This window comes from Macaca mulatta, chromosome 11, assembly GCF_049350105.2.
Source record: "Macaca mulatta isolate MMU2019108-1 chromosome 11, T2T-MMU8v2.0, whole genome shotgun sequence".
NCBI classification, from domain to species: domain Eukaryota; kingdom Metazoa; phylum Chordata; class Mammalia; order Primates; family Cercopithecidae; genus Macaca; species Macaca mulatta.
In genome coordinates this window covers 61221247-61234591 of record NC_133416.1, presented here as the reverse complement: position 1 = coordinate 61234591, position 13345 = coordinate 61221247, and the positions used below count along the sequence as shown (strand labels likewise).

Here is a 13345-nt window from a genome sequence, read left to right as displayed (position 1 = left end):
GACCACAGGCAGTGCCCAAAGGGTGCTGATTCCCGCCTGGGCCCTCGCTGCCTTCCCTCTTCTAATGTTTAGGCCCCCAACCTCACCCCAGGCTCAGCAGGGCCAGCGCTTAGCTTCCAAAGAGCTGGCACTTGGGGGTCCCTGAATACTCTCTCTCCAAGAGGACAGTGCCCATCCCCACTGTCACCTGGCCAGGTGAAGGAACAGGAGTTCCCCAGAGGCTGACCACCTCTTATGGAGATTCCCAAATTCTCAGAGTTGGCTGAGAACCCTTGCCCACTCTTGTCTGGAACCCTCTGCATGTGAGGACAGGCTGGTTAGGTTGGAGAGGAACTTGAGACTGTGAGTGAGGGGGCAGAGGAAGGCTACTGCTTGGCTAACAGTGGTTTGAGTTGTGTGAGGGTTGTCTTATTTTAATCATTGGTGATGGGGGTGGGTTCATTAAAAATTGCTGGAGGAGGGCAAAGGGAAACCAGTGCTGAATCCTAGTACCTAAGTCTGAACTATAGTCCCAGATGACTCCATGGGGAAGTCCAAAGCTCAGCAAACTTTGGTACCCTGCGGAGAGGGTTGATGAAGAGGGAGGAAACAGGGCCCCACTCCCTGCCCCCTTCTAGGTCTGTACCTGGATAGGGCTGCCTCACCTGGAAAGGTGAGCTGTGAGCCTGACTCTCCTCCTCTCAGCCCTCACACTCACCTTCTACCATCCCTACCCTGGCCCTAACCCTCTTTTCTTCAATCTTCACCCTCCTGGACTTGTTAAGAAGTCCTCCCCAATATGTTGCCTGTCACATCTCATCCCGGCCAGGTTTCTGAACTTCTGCAGGTGGGTCAAGGAGACTGACTTTGGGCCAGTGTAAGTAGTAGACACAGAGGGTTCAGATGCCCCCAACTGAATGTCAAGTCTGTCTTTGGTTATTATGGTTAACATATATGCATGCACACTATTAACATTTATTAATATATTAAATGCCTCTTTATGCAGCTATAAATATGTACAGTTCTCATTCCAGGTTTGTGCAGCTAATGCAACATGCACATCCAGAAAGTGAAATCTCCAAGGTTCCCCTAAACGTGCCCACACTCGTCTATATCATTTACAAAACAACAACAACAACTCCCTTTGGGCTCCTATAGCTTAATAGCAAGGAAGTCGCCTATCACATGGGTAAAATACCACACACATACACACAAACATTTTCACCTGGATATTATTACAAGCACAGAAATAAAATCCGTTCAAAGGGCTTTTGCACTTAGCAATGGCTTAATTGGGAGGGGGTGGGGGTACTAAAGCAGCTCTCATCTGTGATGAATCCTTGTATCTGGTCCTGTCTTCTTTTGTGTTTCACCCTCCTGCCTCCCGCCTTGCTGGCCCAGGGACCGCACCTCTGCCCTGTCCTCCACCTTACTTTGCCCCAGTTTTATTTGTTTTTATTTTTTCTGACTACCTTTTGCCAGCATCCAAATGCTCTCTGCAATTGCCCCTCCACCCCATCCCCTTTCTAAATCTCGATTTGGTTTCTCTTTCGGAAACACGTTTCAGTACAAAGCGCTTCCCTTCTGACATCGCTGAAGAAAAATATGTGTCCATTGTGTGTGAGGCCTTATTGTGCCTGGATTACCATACTGACCGTTGGATAACCCATATTCCTCCCCTCCCCAGTAACAAGCTGCCGGCTGAGAGAGCTCAGCGGCTCCACAGATTCTCTGCTGCATTAAAATCTCACCCCTCTCTGATTTTTCCAAGGGAGAAAAATAAATGGGTGAACCAATTCAGGATTTGGAGGGCAAAGGGAAGGAAAATGAGGGTCATTCCTTTCCCTACTCTTTAAAATGCAGGGTTTATGTGTGTGAATGTTGTTGTTGTTGTTGTTTTAGGGATTAAAAATTGCAACATGTCTGTTTCCTTTCACTCACATAAATTGACTTTTAGATGGTATGCAATCAGGCAATTCATTTCACTTTGATTTTTTTTCCTTTGGGCAACTTGAAAACCCCAAACTAAATCAAGGCTCATATCCCATTTTTTTCGTGTGTGTGTGTGTGTGTGTGTGTGTGTGTGTGTGTGTGTGCGCGCGCGCGTGTTTGTCCCTTTCTAATGCCCCAGCCAGGGCTAATGTATGCAAAAGAATATGCAAATGCTTAATTGATTTTTTCTTAAATCTCTTGTCAGTAAAAGTAATGAATTGGTCTAAAATGATTTTAATAACCTGGATATGTCACCAGAAAATACTCAACCTTTTTTCTTCTCCTGGAATAGCTTATAGTCTCAAAAAAAAAAGCAATCATGGAATGTTAATTTGCCCCCCTTTAAAATATTGAAGATGAATTTCTCTTGTTTGTTTGGAGACCATAGGCGAGGTCCTCTCATGGATTTCCCCCGCCTTGCCTTGCCTTCCTTGGAATTCAATTTTCCTTAAATCTCGTTTAAAGTGGCTTTTTAAAAAGTGGCCGCATTTTAATATTGGTTAGACAGAGTGACCTGCATTTCACCTCGGGTGTTTGACTTGTTCCAATAGGTCACTGCCATGGGGTTATTGATGAGGAAACTCCATTGAAATTTGTCTCTTCGCAAATGGCCTTTAGATCTTCCAGCGAGTTCAATAACTAGTTATAGTGTGGAAGGGGAAAAATGAAGGCCCTGGGCTAACGAATTTGATGTTTCATTTTTATGCTGGAGAAATTGTTAGTTAGAGATTGGGTTCCCCACCACCTTCCTCCCTCATCCCAGCCTCATTGACCCCCACCCCTCTTCAAGACTGCTTTTTAAAACTTGGTTTGGGGTGTCCCTTGCTAACTTTGATGCAAGCTTTAATTCTTCATATTATGAAAATTGTTGCTGAAACTTCTGATGTGTGGATGCAGGAACCTTGCTCTGCTGCAGGTTTGTAACCTGAATTTCTCGCTGGGGAGGGGGAGTTTTATTTTTCAAGGAACCTAAATTTGGCTTGAAAAGATCTAGAAACCAGGCTGGCCTTAGGTTAGTTTATGGAGGGCTCCCTGGCCTGGTCCTCCCAGTATTAAAGAGATGACAGGAAGCTGGAAACACTTTTAAGAGTTTATGAGGGTATCTCAAAGTGCCTTAATCTGTTCTTGGCCTCTGAACTGCCAGAGACCCATGAGATTAGGCACCCAAGAGCAAAGAAGGCAGAGACTGGGAAAAGTTAAGGATAGAGAGAGAATTCTACAGTAGGCAAGGGAATCCTGGGTCCTCTCCAGGGTCAGCGTCAGAATTCATGGGGACTCAGTCGGGTCACCTCTGTTGCTTCACAAGAAGGGTGACCCAGAAAAGCTCAATTCCCAAAGACCATGCATTTTAGTAAACTGGAGAGAGTCGAGGAAAAAGTGGGGTGTTGGAGATTTTATAAGCTTTCCCTTTTTCTGGAGTTTTTAAGGGAGGGAGAGGAAAAGGCAGAGGAAGGGATTGGAGGTCTTTATTTTATTTACCCCAACCACAGTCAAGTTGGGGAACCCTTGACTCCTCGAGAAACCTCTGTGAGAAAGAACTTTGGAGAGCGCGGTCTCCTGGGCTGACCCAGCGATATCAGATCATTACCATGATTAACCTCAATAATAAGAACATCTTCCCCTCACAAAACACAGCTCCCGGGGTGCCTTTTTTCCCCTTCCAGGAGCTGTTCTTTCTCCTTTCCCGCCCAAAAGGATCCAGTTTGCTCAGCCCCAAGCTCCCCCTTTAATAACCCCGTCTGCCTCGCACACCCCTTCCAAGCCTCGGCCCTAAGATCGGCATGCCTTGAATCCTGGGTTGGAGGAATCAAGGCCGAGAGAGATTTCTAAGTGCCTGAAACTGGGGTGTCACCTCCCTCCATCCCCTCAAACCCAGAGGCAGCATCTTGATGCCATTTGGGTTCGCAAACTTGCCTTGGCAAAATCGTGGCACCAGTGGGATCTGGGGAACGGCCTTCAACTGCAATTGCGCGTCTCAACCCCACAAAAATGGGAAAGTCGGAGAAAGGGCCATCGGCGGTTTCAGGGTCTGGCCTGGGAGAGGGCACCAGAGTCTGCTCTTCCCAGCCAAGTGGGAATCAATAGCGATGTGTTATAAACTTCCCCGAAGCCCCTCCGAGCGCTCTGTTCCTGGCGGGCGAGCCACGTCCCTAAGCCGCTCGCCAGCCTCGGCCTGCACCTTGGCCCCCTTCTCCGAACCCGGGACCCCCAGCTTCGGGCCTCGCCCCCTCCCTGTTTTAATTACGTGATTGATTTCCGCTTTGGCCGCCTCGGGACGCCTCTCCCTCCGACTGTTTAAATCTTTCGGCTCCCTTTTTGTATTTCCGAGTCTTCCCGGCGGGCTGTAATTTAGAGGCGGCCCCTCGGCTGCCGGCGCGCACCTCGCGGCCTGGGTCCGGGGCTGGCTGCGGCCTCGCCCTACATTCCAACGAAATGGTCCTGCCGCGGTGCTCGGGCGGCAACCGGCTCTGCGGCGCGGGACTCTCAGGCTGTGGTCCTGCCCACTCGCTTTCTGAATTATTTTGTGCTCCATTATTCTCTGATAGGAAAACGTTCCCTGTGTGGGTTATCCCTTCAGGCCTGGCCTCAGAGCTGGGCTCTCCGCGGTTCTGTGCTTTTCTCCTCCCCCGAATGAGGTGTGTGTTGGAAGGTCTGGATTGAGCCCGGAGGAAGCGCGACGCCTGGCTCCAGGCTTGTGGGGAGCTCGAGTCCCTTCGCCCCAAACACCTGGGCCCCGCGCTGGCGGGCGAGAAGCACCAGAAGAGACGCGAATTCGGCCACAACTTTACGCCGGTCAGCGCAAGAGGGCCCACCCCGCTGCGGCCCCTACCCCGCAGTAGGCGGTGGATCTGACTTTCGCTCCACAGCCCAGAGGCCCCCTCGCCCTGGCAGCCTCAGCGGGCACCCTGCAGCAGCCTGGGGTGGCTGCGCCCACCTCCGCCCGGGAACACGCTGTTCAGCCCCTCCACCCGACGGATTGAAGGTGAGGCGAAGGAAGGGAAAGAGGGGAGAAATTGGTGAGAAGAGTAGACTTAGGGTGAGAGGAGAAAGGGGAAGACAAGAAATGAAGAAAAGGAGCCCCTTCTTCCACTGTGGCTGACTTCTTTCCATTTCTCTTTTTCCTCCCCAAACTGCTGGTTTTCCACTTAATCTCTCATTTATTTACAACAAATAAACATTGCTCTGCTTATTCTCCTACGTTGTGTTCATTCTTTGATCTTTTCTAACGAGGCAGCAATTAGTTACTATTAACAGTATATATATACACATATATATTTTTTCCTCAAGGTCAGAAGGGGATTGGGAATGTCTTTCTGACTGGGAAGAAGTTCAGTGACACTTGAGTTGGCCACAACTTTCTCCCCGTCCCCTGACCTACAACACCCCAATACTTGCCCCCCAGGCCCCCGCCCCCACAGCAATGTTGCCGGGTAAATAAGAGTCCGCCTGCCTGGCTATTAGGATTCTGGAGACGTTGGCATCTGTAGCAATCATTAGTCAAAGCCGCGGAAGCCAAAGGAGCCGAGGAGTTGGACAGAAAAAATCTTGGAAATGATATACAGGAGCCGCTGAGGCATCAATCCCAGCCGATAAGAGCGGGGTTGCTGGGAGCAAGGGGGCCGCTTAATTGGGCCCTGGGCACCAAGAACAACCGGGGAGGAGGAACCTATGGGTTGTGCAATAACCCTGGCATCATTTGGGCGCCCTACAAAAATTGTTGGGGACTTGATCCCCTTTTCCCCCACATTTCAAAGGCCCAGTTGGGGGTGTAGGGAGACCTACAAGCCCCTGTCAGCCTCTCGCCCTGGGGATCCAAGAGGAACTGGGCTGGAGGACTCTCCCCTTCCTTCTCTCCCCCTTCCTTTTAGTGACTATCTTGAGAGGTAGGGAGCCTCAGCTTGGATGTTGGGTCACAGAGGCAGCCTGGAGGCAGGCTATGACCCTCAGAGTAGGTTTTTGGGGGCAGATAACTCAGTGGGACTAGCTTTGGAGATAGTCTTGGAAATAGAGACAGAATTACTTGCTTTAATAAGCTAAACATCAAAAATATATTTGTTCCCTACACCCACTCACCTAATATCTTTGTATATCACAGATGCAGAGATAGAGAGGGAGACAGAGAGATGCAGTAAGTTTAAGTCCTTCTAGAAGGGAGATCTATGCCCCTATACACAGATGCATGCATTATGAAACCATCTCTAAACATACGTCCAAACATGTAAGTTTTTCAGCAAAAATGCAAAGACTGTAAAGACCTCTAAATATGTAGCTTCAATATGTAGCTATTTTATGGGTTAGGATCCTTGCATAAATCTAGATAAAATTTTCAAAATGCACATTGAACACACACGTAGCTCTTTCCAACCAAGAAAAAAATTCCCAACTATTCACTAGGTGTTTCAAGAGAGTTGTACCAATACATCCTAGCATATACATCCAACCACTATAGAAAGATTGGTAAAGTGCACACAGGAATTTGACCGAGGACCATTATGTTCACTATGGTTCTATAAATCTAAAGATCTATAAATCTGCATTTAAACATGGAGTAAAAAGGAGTATAAAACATACATCCTGATATAGACATAGAACGAACGATCTACAAATACATTTTCACATATATAACTATAGGAGTGCTGAGCTCTCTGTGAAGATTATTTGCATGGAGTCCTAGGAATGAAGAGGAATCTCTAGTGCTTGTGGGTTTGGGGTATCCCAGCCCAGGCTTCTCTGAGAAAGAAATGAGGGTGGACTAGAGCCTTCACAAGTACTAAAAGGGCCCAGGAACTCATAATCTATGACATATTTCTAGCATATAGGGGCATTTTACTGGCAATGAATAGAAGCCCTGATGCCTGGGCCTGAAAGCTTCCTGACCTGATCTGGCTTGAACTAAGGCTGAGTTAGAGGGCTTTTAACTTCGTTTTCCTTCAGCTCCTTAGCCCCAGGCTCAAAGGAGGGACTTGCCAGGGAGGGGGTGGGGGATCCTTAGGAGGGGAACACTCATTATCTTTAGGAAATGGAGCTATTTAGGTAAAATATATTGTTTGTTTGGTAGATAGAGATGTGAGATGGCTGGGGGCTTACACACACACACACACACACACACACACACACACACACACCTGCACCCATCTCTTAATTACAAAAAACCCAGTGACAGACTGCAGAGCTCCCTTCATTCATGCGGTACATGATGGGGTTCCCCTATGACCCCCTCCCATCTCCTCTTATTCCTAGCTCCCATGAACTCTTTCTCTTATACACCTGAAGTTCTACCTTGTCCAAGGGGGTTTGGGGCTTGGGGAAAGAGTGACCGGGAGAGATGAGCCCCAGAACAGAAGAGTCCTGATATCTACAGCCAGGCTCTGAAGCTATTTACCTTCAATGTTAGTTCCTTTGTGATTGAGGGGTTGGGGGACCAGGGACTGCATGGGCATGAAAGGAAATGAAAGGTTGCATTATTTTTTAGGGGAAAACTTTGAGGGGGAAAAAAAATCACCAACTAGCCTTTTAAAAAAGAAATTGGAGGCAGAGGATTTTGAAGACTCCAGATGCTCTGTTATAGTTCTCCTTTAGTTTACTGGGGAAGGGAGGCAAGGAGGGGCCTCAGGTGGGCTTGGGGAAGTGCAATCCAATCTACCAAGCCAGCTTTGGGGGAGAGTGATTTACAAAGCAAAACCTCAGATGCTACTTCCTGAGAAGTTACCAGATCAAAACACCCTCCTCTAGGTGTTTACGACCCTGTCTTTACTCCCAACAGGAAAAGCACCCTCAATAAAACCTCAGCCAATGTCCCCATCCTCCACCCAGGGGATGGGGAGAGACACAACATAAAATGAAAGACCTGACCCTTACTACTCCCTACACACGCGCACACACACACACACACACACACACACACACACACACCTTGTATTTTCCAGCCAGAAAGTTGTCTTTTATTTTATTTTATTTTTTTAATTTTTATTTATTTATTTTTTTTGAGATGGAGTCTCGCTTTGTCGCCCAGGCTGGAGTGCGGTGGCGCGATCTCGGCTCACTGCAAGCTCCGCCTCCCGGGTTCACGCCATTCTCCTGCCTCAGCCTCCCAGTAGCTGGGACCACAGGCGCCGCCACCACGCCCGGCTAATTTTTTGTATTTTTAGTAGAGACGGGGTTTCACCGTGTTAGCCAGGATGGTCTCGATCTCCTGACCTCGTGATCCGCCCGCCTCGGCCTCCCAAAGTGCTGGGATTACAGGCGTGAGCCACCGCGCCTGGCCAGAAAGTTGACTTTTAAAAGAAGTATTTACTAGACAAGATTTCTTTCTAATGTCTAAGCAAGGGAGCCCTGAGGAGTTTGGAGTTTGAGCTTGGAACAGCAGGAGAGGGGGATTAGATCAGATAAGATTCTGGCCTGCTTAGACCCTCCATGTCTGTCCAAATCCCAACAACTCAGTCTGGGACAACACGACACTGATCACAGAAAGCCTGGCTGCCACCATCCCTGGAGTCAGCTCTAGGGTTTGGGTTTTCCAGAAAGGCAGAAGGAAGGAAACTCAACAGCTGCTCAGGGCTTGAGGGGTGGGGGTGGGGTAGGGAGGACAAATGTTTCGAAGCTGGGCTGATGGGAAGAATGGAGTGGGAGGGAAGGAGTGGGAAGTTGGTTCCATACTGGTTACTGTATCCAGCCCAGGCTTCTGACCTCTACCATACCCTCCTTGGGCACATATATGTATTTCTGTGTGTTCAAGTATTCTGGTGTTCAGGGCCAGGAACGAGGGGAAATGAACCCTAGGGAAGAACCAAGCCTGAATTACCTCTCTCAGGCCTGTGGTACAGAACCGAAAGGATCCTAGGTGACCAGGCTACACATTTCAGCCAGCCCACATGGGGTTGCAGATCACTGTAGAATTTTTTTTGTACATGTGTGCAGGTGTAGAGAAGCAGCCTTCTCCCTGCACTGGCTCCCTAGCATGCCTGGAGCAGTGGACTGGCTCAGGGCCCAGCCCAAGTGTTCAACCTCTTCTCATAGCTGCTAAAATGTGGTCCTTAGAGGCTGAAGAAGGTCCTGCATAACCGAGTTCAATTTTCCCAAGTCCCACATTGCACACCCACACCGCCTCCTCTGAGGTATCTCTGTTCCCCTTTTGCCTCTCAGTGAACCTTCGGATTGGGAGAGGGAGATGATTACAAGGGTTGTGTAGGGCTCAAAAATAAAGAGATCTGTATCACCCAAGTTCCTCAGCCCAGACCTTGTCTGGCAATTCCTTGGGTTCCTGGGCCCCATCGAAGCAGCTAGCGGAGATATTATCAGAACAGACACACCAATATGGGTCACAAGGAGCCAATAAAAGTGGGGAGGGGTAGGAAAGGATGTGACTTTCTTGGCTCTCAAATAGCCTTGTCTTCTCCTTAAATTGAATCCCTCACCCCAAAACCCTAGTTTGGCATCCTGATTCCAGATTTTCTTTCTTTACCTCAAAGGGCTTCAGGGGCCCTAGTCCCACTAAAGAAGAGGCTCAGGGTGGTGGTACTTGCCTTCTCAGCAAAAAAGACCTAATTTAAATCCTAGAACAATGATGTTTCGGCATTCCCCCTCTCAAAAACTCAATCCAAAGCAGTTATGGAAGAAGAGCGATAGTCAAAAAGAGAAAGTTTACCTAGATATTAGGAGGGGTCGAGGCACTCATAAAATCTCTTTTCCCAGTGCCTGTGTGGATAGAACCAATCTCCCCCATCTTTGTTTCCTAACTCTTCATGAGAACTGGTACCCAGTGTGAGAAGTCCACACTGAGGGGAGAGTTGGTCTCCAACAACCTGCCACACCATTCACTGGGGAAGAATAAATGTGTCCTTTAATTCTAACTCATAAAAGAGGAAAATGGCGCCAGCCGCGGTGGCTCATGCCTGTAATCCTAGCACTTTGGGAGGCCAAGGCAGGCAAATCACCTGAGGTCAGGAGTTTGAGACCAGCCTGACCAACATGGAGAAACCCTGTCTCTATTAAAAATACAAAATTAGCCAGACGTGGTGGTACACACCTGTAATCCCAGCTACTTAGGAGGCTGAGGCAGGAGAATTGCTTGAACCCAGGAAGCAGAAGTTGCAGTGAGCTGAGATCCTGCCATTGCACTACAGTCTGGGCAACAAGAGTGAAACTCCGTCTCAAAAAAAAAAAAAAAAAAAAAAAATTGGACGCGGTGGCACACACCTGTAATCCCAGCACTTTGGGAGGCTGAGGCATGTGGATTACTTGAGGTCAGCCCGGGCAACATGATTAAACCTCATCTCCGCCAAAAATACAAAAATTAGCTGGGTGTGGTGGTGGGCACCTATAATCCTAGCTACTTCGGAGGTTGAGGCAGGAGAATTGCTTGAACCCAGGAGACAGAGTTTGCGATGAGCCGAGATTGCACCATTGCACTCCAGCCAGGGCGACAAGAGCAAAACTTAGTCTCAAAAGAGGCAGATGGAGCAGTGTGGTTGAAGGTAACTTGGGAAGTGAGGGCTCAATGACTTCTGAGAAGAGCTGCTCTTTTTCTGGCTTGTCATCCTTATCCTTCCCAACTGGCCTGTGGCATTGTCCCCAAACCAGCTCCACCCAGAAGACAAACAAGGAGGTGGGGTGTTGAAAAACTCCAGCTCAGTCTAGACTATCCTTCCCATTCTTGTGCTCTTAACGCCCCCAGGGGAGGGCTTAGAGGTCCAGGTGGCACAGTCCATCAGAACTCCTGCCCCTTAGCTCAAAGAGGGCAAGAGATCAGGAAGAGAAGTGGAGGAGAACCCAACCAGAAAATTCACTCTGAAACAAAGCTCTGGAGAAGGAGTTGGGGGAGAATGCCCGGGTCTGGACCCAGCAGTGGACTGGCTCAGGGCCCAGCCCAAGTGTTCAGGAAACACAAGCATTTCTGTCATAGATGTGCACTCCCTGTGCCTCAGATGCTCTTACTCAGCAATAGTTTCTCGCCTATTGCTTGTTCTTGGTCTAATCCATGTAAACTCAAACACTGAAATCCACACCTTCAGTAGCTGTACCTTTTGATGGCTATTGGCCAGGACATAGGATCATCACCTAGTCTATTATTATTATTATTACTATTATTATATCCTGTTAAAAGAATGGAAGAGGAAGGGGTTTAAACAAATCCATCAACTATTTAATGTGGAGAGTGAGGAAAGTCGGAATTCTCTGTGCTCATTCCTTTCCAGAACCCTTAACTAGCTCAAAGTTATTTGACAAACGAGAGGTACCAAACACAACTTTCAAAAAAAACTCCACTTTTGCTCCCTTCCTAACTTTATCAGCCTGAGGCAGTCTGATACAGCTAATGGCTATTGGAGCATTTCCAGAAAGATAAATCAAAAGTCCTCTCCTCTAATCACCCCACCCGCCCTCATGAAAATCAGAAGAGTGAATACTTGTTTAAGTGTATGGGGAATAATCACAGCCAGAATTTGAATTTAGGGCTGGAGTTCATATCCGCATTTGCTCTATAGTCTAATTTAGAGTCTACAACTACAACACCCAGAAAACTGGGTAGAATCACGCTGGCGAATGTGGGAATAATCCAGAGGTTGCCCCCACAACTTCACATCCTTGTGCATTTGAGATTGACTCCCAGATACAACTTTGTAAGAAATTGAGGAGACAAGCCAAAGACTCCTGAGATGGTTCAGGGACTGAGAGAGGAGGCCAGAATATGCTGGGTATCACTCCAGGCTTCCAAATCTGAGATAGGGTAAACCCAGGAGCTAAGGCTGTGGTGGGAAGGGAGGGAGGGAGGAAGGAACAGGGCCAGAGGGGAAAAGCGAGACAGAGACTCAAGTATTTTTTGCTGATTGGTTGATGGGGACCATGTGACCCTGCTTAGTGCATTTCTGATTGGTTGCTTGACCTCTCCTTGGGTTAAAGACCTAGGAACAAAATTAAAAGCTTTCCGGGTTGGCTGGAAAGCTTGGCACCTGATTGCCTGCCCTTCCTCCGATCCAGAGGGACTCCAAATTCGGGTTTGGGGTAGTGGGTGGGAAAACCAAGAATTTCAGGCCTCCTTTGTGTTTGCCTTGTTTCCAGGTGGAAATTGAAACTGTTTTTACAAAACAGTAAAAAGCTGAGGCAAACTATTTGAGGGGAAGGAGAATCAATTATCACAGGAAGAGGGGTGGTATTTAAATGGAACTTTTGAGCCTAAAGAACAGAAAAGGGGGTGAAGAAGTCATCAAAGGGCTCAAGGGACGCTGTGTAAATCTTTAAACACCCTCGAATGCCCGTCTACACAGAGAGGAAGGGAATGGGACTGAGATTTGGCCGGGAGTCAGGGCGAGTGTCAGGGTGGAGTCTTGCCTGGATGTGGGACTTCGGCCCTGGCTAAATTCCCCGTTAAAGACCACTGCACTCGCTCCCCAGAGCCCTGGGGGGGCTGGAGAGAGGGAAAGAGTCAAGTTACAGACCAAGAGAAACTCCCATTTCCCTGCTGCTTGGATAGGAAAGTTTCCAGAAACCCTCAAAATCACAGACTAGAGGGAAGGAGTGAGCCAAGAAGGACGGGTAATGAGGAAGGGAGAAACTGGTAATTAGTTTTTTCCAATGCGTTGCTGGAGAGAATTCCCTGTGATCCTAGGGAAATAAAGGTATCAGGGAGGAGGGTGGGGGAGGCTGAATCTTGGCCGAGACTGACGCCCTGAGGGATGGCGTCAAGGGAATCCTCCATGTCGGGTTCCCGAGCTCCTCATGCAAGTGAGAGACCCCTAGACTGAAGGATGGGGCTCAGCTAAGACTATCCATTTATTTGGGCCTCTGTACCCGCTTCATTCTCCCAGAGTCTGCCTGCTTCTTGGTTCTTCCTCAGTCCCTTGAGCAGCAGGGGCGAGGCTAACAGCATTCCCTCCTCATCCCCCAACAGCACCTTTTCACAAAGCAGGCGCCCAGACACCCCTGCTCCCCAGGCATGCCCCACCTTCTGGAAGGTGCAGATCTAGCTCCATCCCTCTGCTCCCCACCCCTTTCTCCCAGCCTGGAGGAGTTGCCCTTATGGGTCCCTGGCCTTCAGCCCTGCTTCCAAAGCCCTGGCTATTCATGGCTGGCCAGTACAGGAGCCTGAATTCACATGTTGTCTCTTTCCTGGCTTAGCTCCCAGTGACGCACAGGGAGGGATAGCACTCGCAGGTGTGGAAGACACGTACCTCTCATGCCCAATGCTCCTGCTGCTCCTTCCTAGAAACCTGAAGAGCGCCCTAGCATTAGGATTGACCCCAGGGTGCAGTGCTCAGATTGGGCCCTGCCAGCTCCATCCCTGAGGGGCTACTCTGTCCTTAAGGCTGGGGGACTTACTTTCCCAGCCTAGCAAAGACATTGCCTCTGTTCCCTCACCCATTCAACACACAATTACACT

The 13345-nt window shown here is 48.7% G+C and overlaps 1 protein-coding gene across 2 annotated transcripts in view; it reads left to right on the top strand.

Moving 5' to 3' along the window:
* The window catches only part of ATP5MC2 (ATP synthase membrane subunit c locus 2), a 494192-nt gene that overhangs the window by 93728 nt on the left and 387119 nt on the right, over positions 1–13345 (top strand). The window lies entirely within an intron of this gene.